This window comes from Phragmites australis, chromosome 11 (assembly GCF_958298935.1).
Source record: "Phragmites australis chromosome 11, lpPhrAust1.1, whole genome shotgun sequence".
In the NCBI taxonomy this organism is placed as follows: domain Eukaryota; kingdom Viridiplantae; phylum Streptophyta; class Magnoliopsida; order Poales; family Poaceae; genus Phragmites; species Phragmites australis.
This window is the reverse complement of record NC_084931.1, coordinates 100294-112715: the sequence shown is the minus strand read 5'-3', so window position 1 is coordinate 112715 and position 12422 is coordinate 100294. Positions and strand designations below refer to the sequence as shown.

General features: G+C 40.7%; 1 long non-coding RNA gene across 1 annotated transcript; it reads right to left on the bottom strand.

Annotated features, from left to right (window-relative positions):
• Nucleotides 1-10030: 10030 nt before the first annotated feature.
• LOC133885931 (uncharacterized) lies at nt 10031-12037 on the bottom strand. Its single transcript, XR_009903280.1, has 3 exons — nt 11760-12037; nt 11504-11599; nt 10031-11397 (listed from the first exon to the last, which is right to left on the bottom strand). It is a non-coding gene; the product is annotated as an uncharacterized LOC133885931 (long non-coding RNA).
• Between the last annotated feature and the right edge of the window lie 385 nt (nt 12038-12422).

The window sequence follows — 12422 nt, the reverse complement described above, 5'->3', positions numbered from 1 at the left end:
ACCTCATTCACTAAAAACGGTTTTTTAATACGCCGTGCACAAAAAAGAGCAGGCCCGGCTGTTTTCGGCACCTCATGTGCCGAACATGGCACTGTACACCGTATTCCACACATGAGATACCGAAAACTAGCTGTATTCGACACATGAGGTGTCGAATATAGTGCACAGTACCGTATTTGGTATCTCATGTGTCGAATATAGTTGCCCCCCTTTTGTCGGTGCTTTTAGCGCCCATCTCATTCTCGTGCTCTGTCCTCGCGTGCTGCTGTCCCCTGCTCCTATAGTCCTGTGCTTTCGGTGCTTTGAGCCAGTGTTATAAAATGAGAGCGCCATTAGTTGAGGGAGTAGAAGCACGAGAAGAGAGCAGTAACGTGATGAGAAGAGAAGCAGTGTGAGAAGAGGAGGAGGAATAGTACGAGGAGAGGAGGAGCAATAGGAGGAGTAGCAGCGGAGTTAAACACTTCAAGAGCGTTCCCTTTAGTTATAGTAAGTACTTAGATTATGTATTTAATTAATACTTAGATTAGTAGTAATTAGAGTAAGAAGATTGTTTAAGTCGTTCAATTACATTTGTTTAATTATATTAAATTGATAAATTAGAGTACTTAGATTATTTGCTTAGTTTGATTACATGAATTTGATTAGTCGGTGTAATTAGATTATTTACTTAGTTTAATAACATGAATTTCATTCATCAGTAGAATTAAATTATTTTCTTATTATAATTGTATGAATGTCATTAAACAGTATAATTAGAGTATTTACATAATTTAATCATAATTATTAGAGTTACATAATTAATTGGATTAATTAGTTTAATACAACTAATTTGATTAATTAACTTAATCACTAAGGTTAAGGTTTAGAGTAATATGATTAATCAGATGATTTAAATAAGGTAGTGTGAATTTATTTAATAGTTGTCATATAATTATGGTACATAACTTTAAATAGTAATTATGATTTTTAATAATTAATAATTGTTAATTAATTATTTCGGAATTCCTGTTAATGTTTATGTAATAGTTATTCAGTAAATATTTATTATTACTTTTAATGTTTATTACATATATAGTCATAGTAGTTGTATATTAATACTTAGTTAATGTTTGTTAAATATTTTAATTCAATGTTAAATATTAATTATTTCATTTTAGTTTAATATTAATGATTTAATTAGCATAGTTAATTACTTAAATATTTAGCATTGTTAAGTAATGTACTATTTAATTTACATTGTTAATTTACTTATTATTTATGGAAGGCCGCGCGCCGCACCGAGGCCGCGCGTCTGGAGGAGCAACATCGTCTCGACGCTGAGGTCACGGCCGCCTGTGCCCTCGTGCTCGCCAACTCCACGGCGGCCTGCATGCACAGGCCGTCACCGTGCAAAACTTCCGTGCAATGGTCCCCATCGTCCTCGACACCAGCTCCACCAACTATAGCCATTGGCGTGACCTCTTCCTCAGCACCCTCGGCAAGTATGCTCTTGCTGACCACGTCCTCTCCGACGACGTTCTGGATGACGAGGAGTGGCACCGCATGGACTGTACCGTGAACTCGTGGATCTACGCCATGGTATATCCGAACTTCTTGAGATCATAATGGTCCTCAATGCCACTGCTAGGGAGGTGTGGCTTCGTCTTGAGCAACAGTTTCTCAGCAACCAAGAGACACACGCTCTCATCCTCGACGCTGAGTTCCAAAACTTTGTCCAAGGGGATCTCTCTTTGATGGACTACTGTCGCCGGCTCAAAGCAATGGCTGACGCTCTCGCAGATTTGGGTGAACCGATCGCCGACCGAACACTCATGCTCTCCGTTCTTCGCGGCTTAAATGAGAGGTTCTCTTATTTGGCCTCAATTCTCAAGCGGCAACAGCCCTTTCCCACCTTCATCGGCGTGCAGTCGGATCTTCTTCTCGAAGAAATCACCATGTAGAGCAAGCCTGGCGCGCCTTCTACATCTTTCATTGTCGGCACAGGTTTGGGCTCCAAGCTCGGCCAATCTGGAGCCAACCGCCAGGGATCCTCGTTCGGCCACGGCACAGGCGGCGGTCCGCCCGGCAACCCCAACGCCCAGTCTAACTCCACCAACAGCGGCCAGTACATCTTCAGCGGTGGCAGCTCAAATTCTCATTGTAACCGCCGGCATGATCGACGTCGCGACAATGGGATCACCGGCTCTAATTCTGCCCCTGGCAACTCCCGTTTGGGAGGCTCTCCTCTTGGAGGCCCAGCCCAGTCCTGGCCTTCTCTGTATAATCCATGGACTGGAAGCATCCAGATGTGGCCCGGTCCTGTGCCACCCACCGCTGGTCTAGGACGTATCCGCCCACCGGACAGCAGAAAGCTTTCTTCACCGGCTTCCCCAACAGTCGGTGTCGTTCCCGGGCCCTCTTCAGCAACAATCGGCTGAACCCATAGTGCCTGCCCCCAACACTGGTACCTGTGGCTTAGGAATCGGTGAGAGGGTGGAGGCATGAAGGTTCATGCGATTAACCGGGAAACGTAATCTGGTCTTGCCGCGAGTGACCATCTGGTGCTAGTTGGCCACCGGTGGAATGAAGATAGTAAATTCCTTGAATATGTGCATTTGAGTTTAACTCAAACCTAAATCAATGCACACATTTAGGGGGAGCTCGCCATATCTTCTAGAATTCAAAATCCTTTTTCAAATATCTTTTGGAAGCTTTAATCGTGTTGTCATCAATCACCAAAAAGGGGGAGATTGAAAGTGCATCTAGGCCCTCTAAGTGGGTTTTGGCTTATTGATGACAAAACGATTAAGGATCTAATATGTTTATCTAAGTCATGAACAGATCTTAGTCTAAATTGAGAAGACTTATGACGGTTGACACCCCTCGAAAAGAAAAGAGAAGCAATGAGGAGTACTCAATAGGACTTAAATTTTTCTATCTTTGAAATTGAGTCTAGGATAGCCGCTCTATTAAAAGGGTTGCATTTGATTGCTTGTATAGTGTCTCAATGCTCAAGATAACCTTTAGAACCAATAAGTCGAGAGACACACTCACCCACGACACCGGGAAGTTAGACAGAAGTTTACTGGGTCCGGAGTCTCTGGTGTTCACCGTATACTCCGGTCCTCAGTATTTAGACCGGAGTCTCCGAGACAGACTTCGGCAGAAGGCACTCAGTTCCGAATTTCTAAATTGTCCGGAGTCTCCGGTGTTCACCGGATACTCCGGTGTCGGTGAGTTTTTTAGGCCGGAGTCTCCGAGGGATACTCCGCCAGAGGTCGCTCGGTTAAGCTTTTATTTTTGTTGGAAAAAGACCGGAGTCTCCGGTGTTAACCGGATACTCCGGTAGGAGAAAATGTTTTTACCGGAGTCTCCGAGGGAGACTCCGGCAAGGGTGGCTTGGTTAGTATTTATTCTTTTATTAAAAAAGACCGGAGTCTCCGATGTTCACCGGATACTCCGGTACCTAGAGAAGCCGAAGGGTCCGGCAAGTCTCTGGACTTTGTCTGAGTGGTAGCCCTGTCAGGACCAGAGACTTCGGTGTTCACCAGAGACTCCGGCAACTTAACAGAACCGTAACGGCTAGTACTGACACAGTTCTGTGACCGTTCTGACGCCGTTTTGGATTTTAGACCGGAGACTCCGGTGTTCACCGCATACTCCGGGTTAGGTGTGTCAGAACAGTAACAGCTAGTTTTTGAGAGTGAGCTATATATTTCCACACCCCCAAGCATTAATTGCTTGCTGTTGCTGCTGAGCACTACACTCATAAAGCCTTCCAAGAGCATTCAAAGTCCCTCCAAACATCTATAGTGCTTAGTTTTGCGTAAATTTAGTGAGATTAGGTTTGGAGTGAAGTAAAGACACTTGAGCATTGAGTTCTTCATCAAGCATTCGTTGTGATCATTTCTCTTGGAGCCTTGTGCTCCTAGACGGCAAGGCGTCGCCCGTAGAGCACCCAATCTTTATGGAGTGCCACGGAAAGTTTGTAATCGATATCAAATTGAGTAAGTGAAAGGACAATGATGTCGCCTAGAGGGGGTGAATAGGTGTTTTTACAAAAATTCAACCCTTTCTACCATTGGCCTAAACTTGCAGCGGAATATAAACTAACGAGTTTTTCACAAGAGAAAAACCTAAATATGCTAGGCTCAACTATTGCACAATCACCCTAAATAAGTGTGGAAATTACAATCCTAAGGTAACAAAAATTACTCAATTCTAGCAAGAGATATGCAATAAAATTAAATTGAAAAAGGCTGAAAACACTGTTCATATACCTGAAATTACTGTTCATCGGAGACTCCGGTGTGTACAGGTTCGGAAACTCCGGTAAAGGCCGGATTCTCCGGGTTCTGTACAGAACTGAGTCCGAAACTGAATAAAATTAATGAGTAGAGAGTTCTAGCTCAAACCAAGTGATGTCGTGTGTTCCCAAAGATGATTCTAAGTAGATTCACGAAGAACCTACACTCAAATACACACAAACAAGTAGATCGAGCAATATGCACAAAGATTTGAGCAAGAACATAAAAGTAAGGAAACAAGAGAGGCGACACAAAGATTTATTTCCCGAAGTTCGGATTCACCACCGTGAATCCTACGTCTCCGTTGAGGAAGCTCCAACGAGACGGGTCTCTTTCAACCGCTTTCCTCGATCCACTAGCTTTATCTCTTCCCTTTCGGAGACGAGATCGACCTTCACAAACTTTCCCGCGGCTCACCACACGCGCGGGAGCTCACCAGGCAACACCTAGCCGGCTAGGAGGCTTCACCTCCAAAAGTAACAAACGCAATCAAACTTCTTGCCGAGAACTCAAGTGCTCAAGAATGGATTTTAGCTCACTTGCACTCAATCTTCCAATCTCTCAACCCAACTCACTTTTCTTCTCAAATCACACACTAGAATAGAGTGGGAGAGGTTCTTTTGGCTCTAAAAATGTGTTCTTTCGTGCCCCTTGCAGCAGCCCCAAAGGATGGGGTGAGTGGGGTATAAATAGCCCACTCCAAACAACTAGCTGTTACTGTTCTGACGCACCTACCCCGGAGTATCCGGTGAACACCGGAGTATCCGGTCCCAATTCCAAAAACGGCGTCAGAACGGTCACAGAACGTGTCAGAACTAGCCGTTATGCTCTTTTCTGGGCTTTTACCGGAGTATCCGGCCTACACCGGACTATCCGGTCGGCACTTAACACAGAAAACAGCCCCGGAGACTTCCCGGAGTCTCCGGCCACTTCAGGTACCGGAGTATCCGGACTTCACCGGAGTCTCCGGCCTTTCCACGTACCGGAGTGTCCGGCCTACACCGGAGTCTCCGGCCACAGCACAGCTGACCTCCAAAAAACGGCGATAACTTTTGATCTCGAAGTCCGATTTCGACGATTTTGGACTCTATGGAAAGCTTATTCAGAGGGCTACACATCCCAACTGAATTCACGACCTAAAAGTCATAGGATCAAATTAGGAACACTCTAAAACCCATTTTGGACACTTTCGCACTTTCCGCTCTGGACTCTTAACAACAAACTCTCACTTTGGGTTTGGTTGGAAACTCTTGAGCACTGAGACACGACAATTAGCTCACGTTGCATCCCTCTTAATAGCGCGGCATACCTATACTCAAATTCAAAGATAAAACTCGTTTGAACCACTTTGAGCATTTAAAAACTTTCAAGTACCGCTTCTTTTTCTTTCAAACCTTGAGGGTTGCCAACTTCCATATATTCTTCACTCCATCTCTTCTTGATTCTTCATATGATTGATGTGAATCATCCATAGCTTCTCATAGCCTCGCACGGTCCATCGGCGCAAAGCCTTCACTCGCTCTTCACCACCACCTTGGTCCTTCGGCGCCAAGCCATTTGCTTGCCCTTCACCACGGATGGTCCATCGCAGCTAAGTCTTGCTTGCCCTTCACCGTCTTGCTATAGAAAACTACTTTGTATTCGACATCTTCAAGGAATTCACTTTTTCATATATGGAGTCCACTCTTGTTCTTCACTCTTGGCATATATGATTTCAATTCAACTTATGTCTTTTTATGGATCCTAACCCCAACTCACTCTCAAACACAAAGTACATGAGTTAGTCCATAAAACCTAAATGACAACATTTATACCTTAAGTTACTTGATCTCCACAAGTAACTTATTAGCCTTCATGCATATTGTCAATCTTCATATAGAACCTAACCCCACTCATTCTTAAACACATAGCACACGGGTTAATCTATAAAACTCTATTAACAAGTCATACCTTTAGTTACTTGATCTCCACAAGTAGCTTAGCATTCAAGCTTATTGCTAATCTTATTGAGCTTCTTCTTCTTCTTATGAGCACCACTAAAAGCTCATTTATTTAGATGCATATTTCTCCTCCATGCATCACATCCGAGCATCACCTAGAGCTCATTCATCTTGATGTACTTTCAATCTTCCCATTCACCTAGAGTTCATGCATGTCTCTTCTCCATGCATCACCTATTGAACAACCTACTAACAATCTCAACAACATTGTTAGTTCATATGTATTGTCATTAATTACCAAAACCACACATAGGGGCTAGATGCACTTTCAGTAAGGAAATTCTAGCTTGATCTTTGTGGTCGCTAGAAGAGGATTGGGTTGGAAAAGACCCGGCTCTTTGTGAGCTCCTCAACGGAGACATAGGCACTTCTTTGTGAGGTGGCCGAACTCCCGGATAATTCCTTGTGTCCTCATTTGTGCAATTTATTTGAATTGTGTAGCTTTGAGATTTTTCATACAATTAGTCTTAGTGATCATCTTGCTAGCATTTATTATTGTTTAAGCTTTGTGCTATCTAGTAAATTTAGCCTTACCTTTAGATTCTAGCTGTTCTCGTTAATTCTTAGTTGTTCTCGAGATCCTGTATAGACCGGAGACTCCGGACTAGACCGGATACTCCGGACAGACCGGAGTATCCGATCTTCACTGGAGTATCCGGTATCTGTTTAATCCGCTGTTTAGTTTTAATGTTCAGAAAAGCCTATTCACCCCCCCCCCCCCTCTAGGAACTTTTAAGTACATTCACAACCCGAGTCACGGAAACATGCACGACCGCATGAGCATGCGCATGAGCAGCAGCCTGTGGTGGGAAACCAGCAGGGGCAACAACATCGTGGGAGGGACCTTTGAGTGTACCTGCACGGTTAGTATAGAAGGGAGGCAAAATATTGTTGAGTTCGGTCAAGAAATCAAAGTCGGATGAAGGTGGGGAAGACAACTCGGAGAAGGGAAAAGATGACTCATCAAACACGACGTGACGTGAGATTGAAAGAAAGGTCGATACATTTGTATCCTTTGTGATCCGAGGAATAGTCGAGAAAAACCTAGAGGGTGGACCAAGGTTACAGTTTATGGGGAGTAGTGGTGGAGAGGTTAGGGTAACACTTGCACCTGAAGACACATAAATGAGAGTATGTGGGATGGACACCATGTAAATCGAAATAGGGTGTAGAAAAATGGAGTGTCTTTGTGGGGTGGTGATTGATGAGATAGGTGGCGGTGTTTAGTGCTTCTACAGTTGTACAGTTGCGGAACCTTCGGGTAAATTCATAACCTTCGGCTTCTATAAAAAACGAGTTTGAAACTGAAATTAAACAGCGTCTAAAGAGTTCTAGCTCAAACCAAATGAAGTCATCTGTTCCAATTTATGATTCCAAGTAGATCCACAGAGAATCTACAATAAAAAACACACAAACGAGTAGATCGAGCAATATGCATAAATATTGAGCAAGAACTCAAATGTAAACAAACCAAAGTGCAGACACAAAGATTTGTTTTCCGAAATTCAGATTCACCACCATGAATCCTACGTCTCCATTGAGGAAGCTCCAACGAACCGGATCTCTTTCAACCGCTTTCCTCAATCCACTAGCTTTATCTCTTCCCTTGCGAAGGTGAGATCGACCTTCACAAACTTTCCCATGGCTCACCACACGCACGGGAGCTCGTCGGACAACACCTAGCCGGCTAGGAGGCTTCGCCTCCAAGAGTAACAAATGCTTCACGAACTTCTTGCCGATGAACTCAAGTGCTCGAGATTGGATTTAGCTCACTTGCACTTAATCTTCCAATCTCTCAACACAACTCACTTTTCTTCTCAAATCTCTCACTAAAATGGAGTGGGAAGGAGTTCTTTTGACTCTAAAAGATTTTTCTTTCGTGCCCTTGCAGTAGCCCCAAAAGGATAGGGGTGAGGGGGTATAAATACACAACCCTAAAAACTAGCCGTTACAACACCTTTTTGTACTGACACAGAACCTGGAGACCCCGGTTGGCACAGGAATGCTTAACCGAGAACCCTGGCCGGAACTCAACCTAGAGACTCTGGAACCCAGAGTATCCGGGTCCACCCGGAGACTCCGGGTGAACTAAATAGCCCCAAACCGAGGCTTCCCCTCGGAACCTCACCTGGAGACTTCGGACAACTCGGAGAATCCGGATCAACCCAGAGTATTCGGGTTCAGCACAACTAACCCATCTAAAGCCGACGATAACTTTTGATCCCGAAGTCCAGTTTTGACGATTTTGGACTATATGAAAAGCTTATTAAGAGGGCTACACATTCCAACTGAATTCATGACCTCAAACACATTGGATCAAATTAGGAACACTTCGAAACTAAATTTGGACACTTCAACACTTTCCGCACCGGGATTTCTAAAAGAAACTCTCACTTGGGTTTGATTAGAAACTCTTGAGCACTGAGACACGACAATTAGCTATATATTGCATCCCTCTTAATAGTGCGGTATACATATACTCAAATTCAAAGATAAAACTCGTTTAAACCACTTTGAATCTTTGAATAACTTTCAAGTACCGCTTCTTTCATTCAAACCTTGAGGGTTGCTAACTTCCATATAATCTTCAGCCCATCTCTTCTTGATTCTTCATTATGATTAGTGCGAATCATTCATAGGTTTTCATGGCCTCACACGGTCCATTAGCGCAAAGCCTTCATTCGCTCTTCACCACTGCCTTGGTCCTTCGGTGCCAAGCCATTTGCTTACCCTTCACCACGGATGGTCCATCGCAGCCGAGTCTTGCTTGTCCTTCACCGTCTTGCCATAGAAAACCACTTTGTATTCGACATCTTTAAGGAATTCATTTTATCAAATATGGAGTCCACTCTTGTTCTTCATTCTTAGCATATATGATTTCAATTCAACTTATGCTTTCTTATGGATCCTAACCCCATCTCATTCTCAAGCACAAAACACATGGGTTAGTCCATAAAACCTAATTAAATTGTATCTTAAGTTACTTAATCCTCACACATAATTTATTAGTCTTCATACATATTATCAATCTTCATATAGAACCTAACCTCACTCATTTTCAAGCACATAGCACACGAGTTAGTCCATAAAACTCTATTGCCAATGTCGTACATTTAGTTACTTGATCTCCACAAGTAACTTAATCTTCAAGTTTATTGTCAATCTTATTGAGCTTTTCCTTCTCCTTATGAGCATCACTAGGAGCTCAATGACAATGATGCATTTCTTTTGTTCTCATAGTATTTCTCAGAAAATTCATGATTCATCACTTATACATCTCCTATGAAATAACCTAATAATAATTCTTAACACAATTGTTAGTCTATAGGTATTATCATCACTTACGCGAGCATCACCTAGAGCTCATTCATCTTGATGCATTTTCAATCTCATCATTCACCTAGAGTTCATACATATCTCTCAATACATTACCTATGGAACAACCTACTAACAAACTAAACACCATTATTAGTCCATAGATATTATCATTAATTACCAAAATCAAACATAAGGGTTAGATGCACTTTCAGGATATCATTAGCAATGAAGAATGTGGTCGTGAAAAAATGGCTTTGTATGAGTTGGTACAAGTAGGTTGTTTGGTTATATGTATAAGATGATACAGAAATATATTTGGTTGAATATATTGGATGATATGAGAACGTGTTTGTTGCTTAAAAGCCATGCATTATATCTACTAGACAGAGTTGCGCGCGTTGCTGCGCTTGTTTTGAATATGTCTTGCAGTTACTACATTGATGAATAGATGTAAAATGGTTATTAGATGATAGTTACAAAGATAGTATAGAGGTATTGATGAAGGAACATATGAGGAGTATTATTTAGTGATTACAATTGTATAGATGGATACATTAGCAATCAAGTCAAAAGCATTTCATCGAAGTGCACCACGGAGTTTAGAAGGGAAAGCACACATTAATTGTATATAGTAATATGTTACATAGTAGTTAAGGAAAAGTACACATTAACTGTATATAGCAATATATTACATAGTATCTAAGGGAAAGTACATAATAACTGTACATAATAATATGTTACATAGTAGTTGATTTTATGGTAGTATAATTTATTTAGCATATGGAATCAATTTATTTATCTCATTGATTTGTTTGTACTTGATACCCAAATGAAAACTTGGTTCACCATATGGAAACAAAAGAGGATATTGTAGTGCCATGAGTGCTGGATGTATAGGATGTATTTGCTTGAATTCACCACTATGACATTCAACAATAATATCAAATTCAGTTGCACCAATAGAGGCATCGCCAATCATCATTGCAGCTAATTCAGAAGCACTACTGCTGTTGGCGATAATAAACGATCTCTTGCCATTCTGAATTTTTTTTCTAAAGGATTATATGTATCCAACATCTTTATAATATCGGCTACAATAACTGGATCTAAATCCTTTGATGTTGCATCATTAGCAAATATATTCAATCTGTTGGTTACTTCATTGTCAGTGTCATAGATATAAAGCTGAGCATATTGAGGTGGTTCACCATCTTTAGGTAATAAAGATCCTATACGATGATGTACTACACCATTGATACAAAATACATATGGACCGTCGCCAGTATTAATGCTTTGATCAACATGAACTCTCATAGAGGTAAAAGCAAATATAGAGTTGTATTGCCTTATATGGCACATGAACTTATTGCTTCTTGGGCCTCCGTCAAACCGAATAAGGTCATTAAGTGGTTCTGGTCTAGATCTGAAGCTTGGTAATGAGACTTTCCCACCATGACAACACAAATTATATACAATTCTTTTCTGGGCATATGAACTGTTTTTTTTCTATACGTTCTTGATACCAAAAGATAGCACCACATTTATCACAGACATAATCTGGGCCCCCATAATAAGATTGATCTTTATATGTCTCTAAATATTTGAAATAAAAACCATAAGGAAGTTATTTTAGATTAAATCTAGTATAATATCGTGTGTTAAAGATTAGATGTTGTGGTTATATTCATTCAATGTATAGGTATAGGATTACATACCTTTGAGGAAATTTGTGTACTCTTTTGATGATCCAAATGTATCTTGTAATGAATAAAGTGATATACCAGCTGATGAAGCTGTAAAAATTGACGTCAGTTTAATTAATATATAAAACATTGATGCAGCTAGTAATTTTTTGGTGGGAAAAAACTGTATTATTAAAAGGAAAGAAAATTACTATACCTTGTTGTGTTAGAGCTTTGAAATGGTTTAAATGTTTTCTCTTTCTTCGATTCTGTGCAGCAATATGTAGTGACGCAATTGGGCAGAAATGATCCCCTGCATTGGTCATAATGATTTCTCAATGGGTATTATAACATATATTTTTTGAGTGAGTTTCTTATATATATATATATATATATATATATATATATATATATATATATATATATATATATATGTTTGTGTGTGAATTTCATTTTCTATGTGTAGCACTTACTTGTTACTGTATTTCGTGCATCTTCGTGGTCTGGTCGCGCATATGAAATAGAAAGTGGTGTTATAGGGGGTTCTGTTCCAAAAAAGCATGTTAGTGTACCATTTCTTTTTTTTTTCTATGCTACGTGCAAGAATGAAGCATGAAAACAATTACTAACTAATGGCCAAACTTACTAATTTCTATGTTAGTGTTTCTTTTAGTTGGGATACTATTTTAATCTTTGCATGTACACATGTACGAATGTACCATTATAATTAGTAATTTTTTGGCAGAATAGAGCAATCATGAGTAATCTTGTAAGATAGTTGCTAGAGTTTAGAAGCTGAAGGTTTAGTAGATCATGCAAGGCAGATGCTAGAGTTCAAAAACAGAGGCCATATATATTGTTGATCTATGTTAGAGGCTACAAATCATATAAAGAATTCAGTAGTATGTAAAATGTGATTAGGTCATACCTGAGCTCTTAATAGCTGGTACATTCTTTGAAGACGAAACAGAGTAGCTTCGTACATGACTTTGTGTGTGAGATTTACGTCTTGATGACATGTATATAACTAAGTTGCATAGAAGAGAATCATACATAAACAATTACTTGGAGCTTAAGTTTGGAATATAAAGAAGAAATTTGTTATGTTTTGTAATGTTTAAGTTGTGATTCTTGGT